Raw genomic sequence first — 8,466 nt, 5'->3', positions numbered from 1 at the left:
GCGCAGGCCGGGAGCTCACGCGCACGCTGCCGGGTGATCGCGGGCAGGCAGGCAGGCAGGCAGCTGCAGCTTCAATATTTACCCAGTATACGCGAGCCCCACGTTTGGGCACCAGCTATTGTCTGCAAGCGGGGTCACAGAACAAGATTCGGGAGCTCAGACTGGAAGGGCAAGACGTGGAATCACCAGGCCGACTCCTAAGAGATTTCCGGAATGCTTCCGGTGGTTAAACTTTTTCAAATGTTGGCTTGTAAATCAAAGGAACTGAAATGAATCGCACATATCTGAAGACAGTGAAATTACAAAGCAACAAGAGGAACAAGTAATTTGGTGAGAAACATGGCTCTGGACATTCTGACCACTTAGATTTATGTTTCTTCAGTCACAGGGCAAGGATAGGTCAGATCAGAATCACATTCAGTGCTTGGTCAAGAAAGAACCAACCAAAAGAAAATGAAAATGTCTTTACTGTTGCCTGAAATTCTAGGGAAAGTGTTAGGTAGAACTATCCTCAGCCACAGTTTAGCAAGTTTTGCCTCTAGTGGGACATCTGAGTAATAGAGTAGCATGTTTTTAGTAAGCAAATTCCATTAAACAAGAAACCCTTAATTTGTGAAAATGTCACTTATGATATTCTTTTAAAAAGTAATCGCACATTTTTTTTCTTTTTATTGAGTTTATCGGTACATTCTAGCTATATAGTATAGTTACATTCATTACTGGGATCTTGCACCTTTACATGACAGGTCTTGGTTCTCTTTTTTTCCCCTTGTCCCTGCCCTCCCTTCACCCCCTCCTCCCCTCCCCATTTACAAACACTTTATTTCCATTTTCTCATATTTTTTTCTTTTCCCTTATTCCCTTTCCCCTACCCTTCTCATTTTCCCTACACCTTTAGCCCTTTTCTTCCTATTTCACATTGTTAGTTATCCCATTAGGATCTTGTGTGCCATTATAGTTTTTCATACCAGAGAGTAATCCCACATTTAACTCTTACATGGTATACATTTTTTAGCCTAGTCCAAACCTAGTGCTTAAAAAAAAAAAAATGGGTCAGAATGTCAATGCAGTATTTCCTGTGTATTTCAAGTGAAATTTGAAATAGTGACTATATTTTCTGATACTTGTGAGCATGACCATATAGTATGAATATATTTTTTATAATTTGCTACTACTACTCAGTAAGGAATAAACACAGTAGATACGTTACAAATATCTTGCAATTGCTTTTCTGATCAATTATTCATTGTTACAGAAAAATTAATGTAACAGTAAGGCATTCCATGTCCCATTTCAGGCTTTCTGTTAGATCATGAGATAACTAACAAAAGTATTTTGTCTAGGAGAAAGCGTATTCTATTAATCTAAAGAGCAATAAGAAAATTGTGTGCATGCATGGGTTAGTCACATTTCTCATTGCTGAAACACAATACAAGACACCTGCAATTTGGAGAAGAGCTTTATTTTGTCTCCCAGCTTTAAAAGTCTCAGTCGTTGCATGGTCAGCTGGCTCCAAAGCAAGAAGGGAATGGGGAAACATTCCAGATCCAAACTATGGCAATTAGCATTTTAAAACTTTTTTAGATCTAAAAATTAACTATATTTCTCCTACAAATAAATTTAGCCCTAAATACTGTAATCTTGGTTTCTGTCCAAGTGACAATTGAAGTGACTTCTTTCATGGGTCACCATAATGAATAAATTTTCTTCATTCATAGGAGTGGTAAGATATTAGGACATCTAAAATTGCTACTGATTCTTTCTCAATGAAAAGCATTTATACCAAAATATGGCATTAAGTTTATAGTGATATGCAAGAGGCTGGGATTTTAGGCAAAGATAGTGGTTTATGTGTAATTGGGTACAATGCCAAATAAGGAATATTTTCCAATGTTAACAATCACAGCTTCACCGAAATTGTCAGTTGTATTTAACATGCATGAATAAAAAATATTATAATCATCCCTTAAAACAAATATCATATAATTCCTCTACATTGTATCTTCTGTTGATTTTCTGAAGGACTCAAAACACACCACAATGGTACTATAGCATCCCGCTCTCAGGAGATCTTAATCATTTGTCCCTCAAACATGCTACACTCACTCTATCATAGGACCTTCACACTTGATCTTCTCTATCAACAGAATCCTCTTTTTTGACGTCCTGCCTCCTTCCTCTTTCTTAGCCATCAGTTCAAATATTATCTCCCCAGAGAGATGTTTCCAGACTGTTCAGTATGAACATCCCCATGCACTTGTACACTTACATTTTAACTCTATTGCATTACTTGTTTTTTAAAATCAAGGTGCTCTATGTATTAGAAAATATCTATGTTCAATCTATTCTATGATTTTCTGTGAACGTAGAAAATATCTATGTTTAATATTTTTGTCTGTCAGAACTGCCTCCTGAGTCACGTGTCATATCCCTTGGCCCACATTTATTTTATTGACAATTGCAATAGACACTTTCCTCTAAGCTCAGAATTACTTCTCTAACAGCAATCCTATTTAAGCATGCTTTTTCCACTTGTCTTTCTACTTTCTGCTCCAGACCTTTTTCTGGTGCTGCAGAAGCTTGCTCAGCTAAAACACAAGCACAGCCAGTGAGAGGTGGGAGAGAGTAGATAAATGTTTCAGTCTCCCAATCTGTAGATGGAGAAGTCTCAGAGGCCTTCTGCAATTTTTTTTTTTTTTAGGAGATTCCAGTAGAAAGTAAGACTCTGGTTTCCATAGTCACAATCTTAATATTAGCTTTTTCTTCTTTTCCATCTCATTCTTCATTCTCCTTCAGTCCTGTCTTCTGAAAACATTTCCAAATAGTTCTCAGGACTATTTCATGCTATGCTTTCAGAAAAATCCTAATTAGGTTATTTACTATAGAACATAAGAGCTGTGAGAACCATATAACTCATACTTTTGTTTTTTGCTTTATTTATAATACCTAGCATAGTAAGTGGTATATAGTGATGATAGATGATTGATAGATAGATAGATAGATAGATAGATAGATAGATAGATGGATTCAGTCAGATGCAATAGGATTTAGAATTAGAAAAATCTGAGAACACTCTGTCTACCTGTAAGAGAATTCAAATGTTATTACTGTTTCTAATTGCTTGAACCTAAAAATTCATAATTTTGGAATCTCAAAGCTTGGTCATTTTATAAAAGGTTTGGATATTCAATCCAAAAATGTCATTTGCAGACTAGTATATGCTTTAAATAGAGATGTAGGAATTTCTGCTTATGGCTATGCCACAGCAACTGTACCAAGCTCGTCTTACTATACACCATAGACAATGTTTATGGAACAATGGTTCTCAGGAACTGGACACAGGAACCACAAGACTATGAGCTTTGAGAGAAACCACTTGAGCCCCATGTTTTTCCTGGCTTTCTGTGTAAAAACACTTAACAACTGGCCTAGGCTCCTGAAGGCAAAGTAAACAGAGTAGTTTCGCTGAATGAAAGAGACTGGGTAAGAGATGCTGAAGTGACTAATAATAGCAGGAAATTATACCAGACAGCAGTGGGAGAAGAATAGCTTGGAGAAGCTCCTGTGTGGCTGACAACTGAAAGGAAACACCAGGAGTCTTTTGATGCTGGCTATTTTTAGAGGTACGGTCCCGCCACAGAGGACAGATGTCACCCAATATCTTGGAGATTCAGACCCCAGAGGCCAGACCTTATAGATACACACTATACTCTAGAACAATGATGGTAACAGCTAACCTCAGGACTAAGAAAAAAACCAAAATAAATGCAAAGTAACAAAGAATGAAATCAAGCTTGACAAGATTGTAAAGTTCCACAAGTAATTTATTAGTTCCTGGAAAAAAACTCAACCCTCTTTAAGGAAGGCCACATTGTCCAGAGTCCCCACAATATATCATTAATAATGTCCAAAATCCAATTAAAATATATTAGATCAGTGAACACACTGGAAAGTATGATTCATTATAAAAAAATGATGAGTAAGAACATGCTGATATTGAAACTAGTATTCAAAAACTTTAAAAAAGAGAAAAAGTGAAAGGTGGGCATAGTAAAAAAATTGATGAATAATCTGAGCAAGAGATTATCAGATTAATAACCAACACCTTATATTACCTACAAGGGATTTGAAGTATAAGGCTATAGTTAAGTTAAAATAACAGGATTAAAATATATGCTATGCAAATACTAATAAAACTGGATTTGATTATATTATAAACAAGATGAGGAATAGTACCAGAAATAAAGGAGACAAGCTCCAATTCATGAGGCAGACAAATCAATATATATACTTCTAATGCCACAACTTCAAGATTATGAAACAAAAACTGAAAGAAATAGAGAAATAGACAAATCCACAACCATAACTGTCTTTGTGTTGCTATAACAAAATACCAGAAACCGGGTAATTTATAAAGAACAAAAATTTATTTCCCCAGAGTTCTACAAGCTGGGAAATCCATGATTAAAACACCAGTAGGATTCATCTGGTGAGTGCTTGTTCACTACTTCCTTCAATGCCATGTTCTCACATAGAGCAGAAGAGAGAAACCCAATCCTGAAAGCCCTTTCTTAGGGGCCCTAATCCCACCCATGAGGGCTCTGCCCCCAATTTAATCATCTCCTTAAGTTCCAAGCCTCTTAATATTATCATAATGATGATTAAATTTAAAAGATCATAGAGGATCTGAACAATACTATTAATCACCTTGAGTTGAAATCTGCAGAGGAGTAGACCAAAGGATAGAAGGATATACTTTCTTGTCAAGTGCACATTGAACATTCACAAAAACTTTTATTCTCTCTTAAGTAGAGTTTTTCATAGGCCATGCAATATCTTGTATTGCCGTATACTGAATGAATGAGAAGTGTGAGAAGAAAGCTATGCTCTACTAAGCTATACACGAAAAAGACTGATAAAAATGTAAAGCAATCTTTCTCCTCACAATTTTTTTCAAAAAATATATTCTTGTTTTTCACCACAATGTATTCAGCCAACATGTAGTGCTAAAATGTAATGATTTACTGTTTTTAATAAACTGATAAAGAACATTTAATTTTTCATTTTAAATTTGAGCATAATTTACATAAACCAAAAGTCCTTTAGGTCTTTAATAACTTTTAAAAATTTAAGAATCTTAAAGCCAAAACATTTACAAACCACTGATTTAATAAATCTGACAAACTCTTTCACAAGATAGAGATGGAGATTTGCTGTGTGCGACCAGTCTAACACTGCTACCTAAAATAAATACACTTATTGCAAGAAATCTACAGACCATTATCCCTTATGAACATACAAGCAGTCATCTTTTTAAAATATTACCAAATTAAATAAAGCGATCAAGTGAAGAGTATATCATTATAGTGGGGGCTTTTTTCTAGCAATGCAAGGTTAGTATAACATTTAAAATCAATATAATACATATCATCACAAAGAAAAAACTATAAATGTAGGATCATCTCAAAGATGTAAAAAAAATGTCTGATGAAATTCAACCACCATTTCTAATAAAAATCAGCAAACTAGAAAGTAAATGGAACACTAATCCTATAAAAGGCATCACAAAAAAAGCTATACTTAGCACTATGTCTAAGGGGAAAATAGCACCCACCTTTCCCTTAAGATTAGGAACCACATAAGGGCATCTGTTCTCTCTGCTTCTGTTTACTGTTATATCTGAGGTATTAGCACATTCAATAGACTAACACATACTAAATTGGGAATGAATGAATAATATGTCTTTATTTCATAAACTATGATTTTTTAATACAGCAAATCCTTGAAAACTTATAAAACAGCAATATAACTAATAAATTAATTTATCCAACCCACTGAATACAAGGTCAACACACATATTATAGTTCTATTTCTATATATCAGCAGCCAAGATTTGGAAGAACAAATTTTAAAATACCAGATAAGACCTCTGTAGTAATAGCAAAAATATTGCTCAAGAAAATTAAAGATCTAATAAATGCAGAACATGTTTATGAATCAGAAGTTTCCGTATTGTTAAGATGTCAATGTCTTCCAAATTATACCATAAAATTCAAGTGAAACCCATTAAAATCTCAAGAGATTTTGTTTCTTTTTGAGAAATTAACAAATGAATTCTAAAATTTATGTAATGATGCAAATATTCAGAATCACCAAAATAATCTTGAAAATAAAAGAGAAACTAGAAAATGCACATTGTCTGATTTCAAAACTGCATAAAGATACAAACAGTAAGACAGAATTGATTTGGAAGAAGTCTGCACCAAAGCATTTGTGAGTCAGACTAGAGAGTCCAGAACTATTTCCACACAGAGAATGTCAATTATTTTCAGTATGACACCAAGGCAATTCATGAAGAGAAAGTGCTGGAGTCACTGGATAAGTACATAAAATGAAATTAAACTCGACACACAGCTCACACCATGCATGTCAGCACATGCTGTTTTATGTTGATCACATTCTCCTTTAGGATCAAGATATTCATTTTTTCAAGTTACAGGATAGTTGCTGTTATGGATTAAATTGTAAACCCTTCAACTTTGTAAGTTGTGTCCTAACCTCCAGTACCTGAGCACGTAACTGAATTTGAAGATAGAGTCTTTAGAGGCATCATTAGCATTAAATGAAGTCTTTGAAGTGTACCCTAATCCAATATGACTGTGTCCTTTATAAAGACAGGATATTAAGACATAGACATGAACAGGAGGTTGCGTGAAGACATGGAGGAAAAGATGACCACTTACCAGTAAAGAGAGTACATACATTGCCAAGAGAGAGGATAAGTAAATTGTGGTGTATTCATGTCACTCTGCAATGAAAATGAAAGAAGATATTCGTGCTACACACAACAGTGAATAATTTAAAAGTCATGGTGAGCAAAAGAAGCTAGATGTGTGTGCGTATTTGTGTGTGTGAGATTCTGCTTATGTGAAGTTCTAGAAAAGTAAAAAGACATGGTAGTAAAAATCTAGACTCTGATTGCTGTTGAGTGATAACTTACTCTCATCTTTTGTTTTAATTGCAGATTGGTATGAAAATACCACTATTTGCTTAATCTTTTTCCTGTCAGCATATACAATCTCTTTTCTGGAACAGAGCATGAAGGAGCATTTTGTGATTATGAAAATGTTCTATATATTTGGGATGAAATTTACATGGATATAAACAATTGTCAAAATTCATTGAACCACATACTTAAAATCTGTGCATGTTCGCTATTAAATTATATAGTATCTTAGTTTTAACAAATTCAAAAATTAAAAAACCTTGCTGGGGATTTAGCTCAGTGGTGCTGCCTGCCTCACAAGTGCAAGAATCTTCTGAGTTCAATTCCCAGTAAAAAAAAAAAAAAAAAAAAAAAAAAAAAAAAAAAAAAAAAAAAAAAGAGAAAAAAAGAAAAGAAAATTTAAAAACCTAAAAAAAAAAAAATTCAAATTTTGGTTCTTTTTGTAACCATTATATGCAAATTTCTCTAGATTTTATAATATTAATAAGAAGATCATAAGAAATATAGATGGTGCACTTAAGCAACTTGCAATTAAAAATAATAAAGGTTGTTTCGTGTGAAAGTCAGCCATCAGGAAAATATTGTAGATATAAATTCATAATCACAGATTTACATAATACAGTGTTTCTACAACTATTCTCAATGCTACTTGAAAAATTTAATTGAATCATATATTATTTTAAGTTTCAGTTCACTGATTATCTTTGATATGTTCTTGGCCCAAATTTGTTTGACATGCTATATGAAGAAACTTATAACAATAACAAATTACTGTTTATTAATCTTAATTTTTGAGTTGTTAAAAACATTTTATGCTCCCTAAATATTAGATCAAATTACTTTTTCATTGACACATATAAATTCTCAACTACCCTAATTAATAATATTTGTAGTAGTGTAGCTTTTAAATGACACCTACCAATAATTGTTTCCATATCCTCATGTAATACTGCTCTTTGAAGACTGGGAGAGGAAATTCTTCCTAAAAATTTCATGTTTTTAAAATTGTTATTAAAATCAATTTATATTTCTTGGATCAAGGTTGATCAAAAAATGATATCCAAGTTTGATACGGAATGCCTAGATAATCAGGGCTTTACTAAGTATTACTTTGATAGATGAAATGAAAATGTTGTTTGTTCACTTAGGACCCATTGTTGCATCAAACTGTCCATACTTTGAAGTTTCTATAGCTCATTATTAAAGATTTGGTAATGTTTCTGTTAAATATTATGCCTTTAAATATGACTCCTACATTTAGAAATAGCAGAATGGTTATGCTATAATGTTTCATAACTGAACTATCATGCCATTTTTGCAAAGGCAGAACATTACATTTAAAGATGATAAGAGACCTAGAAAAGTTCAAACAGTAGAAGTCTTTGTAATTGGAGCAATTTTTCTGTAAGATGAACCAAACCCAAATGATACATATAAATTGTTAAAAGTGATCTTTTCAT

This window comes from Fukomys damarensis, unplaced genomic scaffold, assembly GCF_012274545.1.
Source record: "Fukomys damarensis isolate Sample0158 unplaced genomic scaffold, DMR_v1.0_HiC HiC_scaffold_26, whole genome shotgun sequence".
Taxonomy (NCBI): Eukaryota; Metazoa; Chordata; class Mammalia; order Rodentia; family Bathyergidae; genus Fukomys; species Fukomys damarensis.
Note: the sequence above shows the minus strand (reverse complement) of the source record.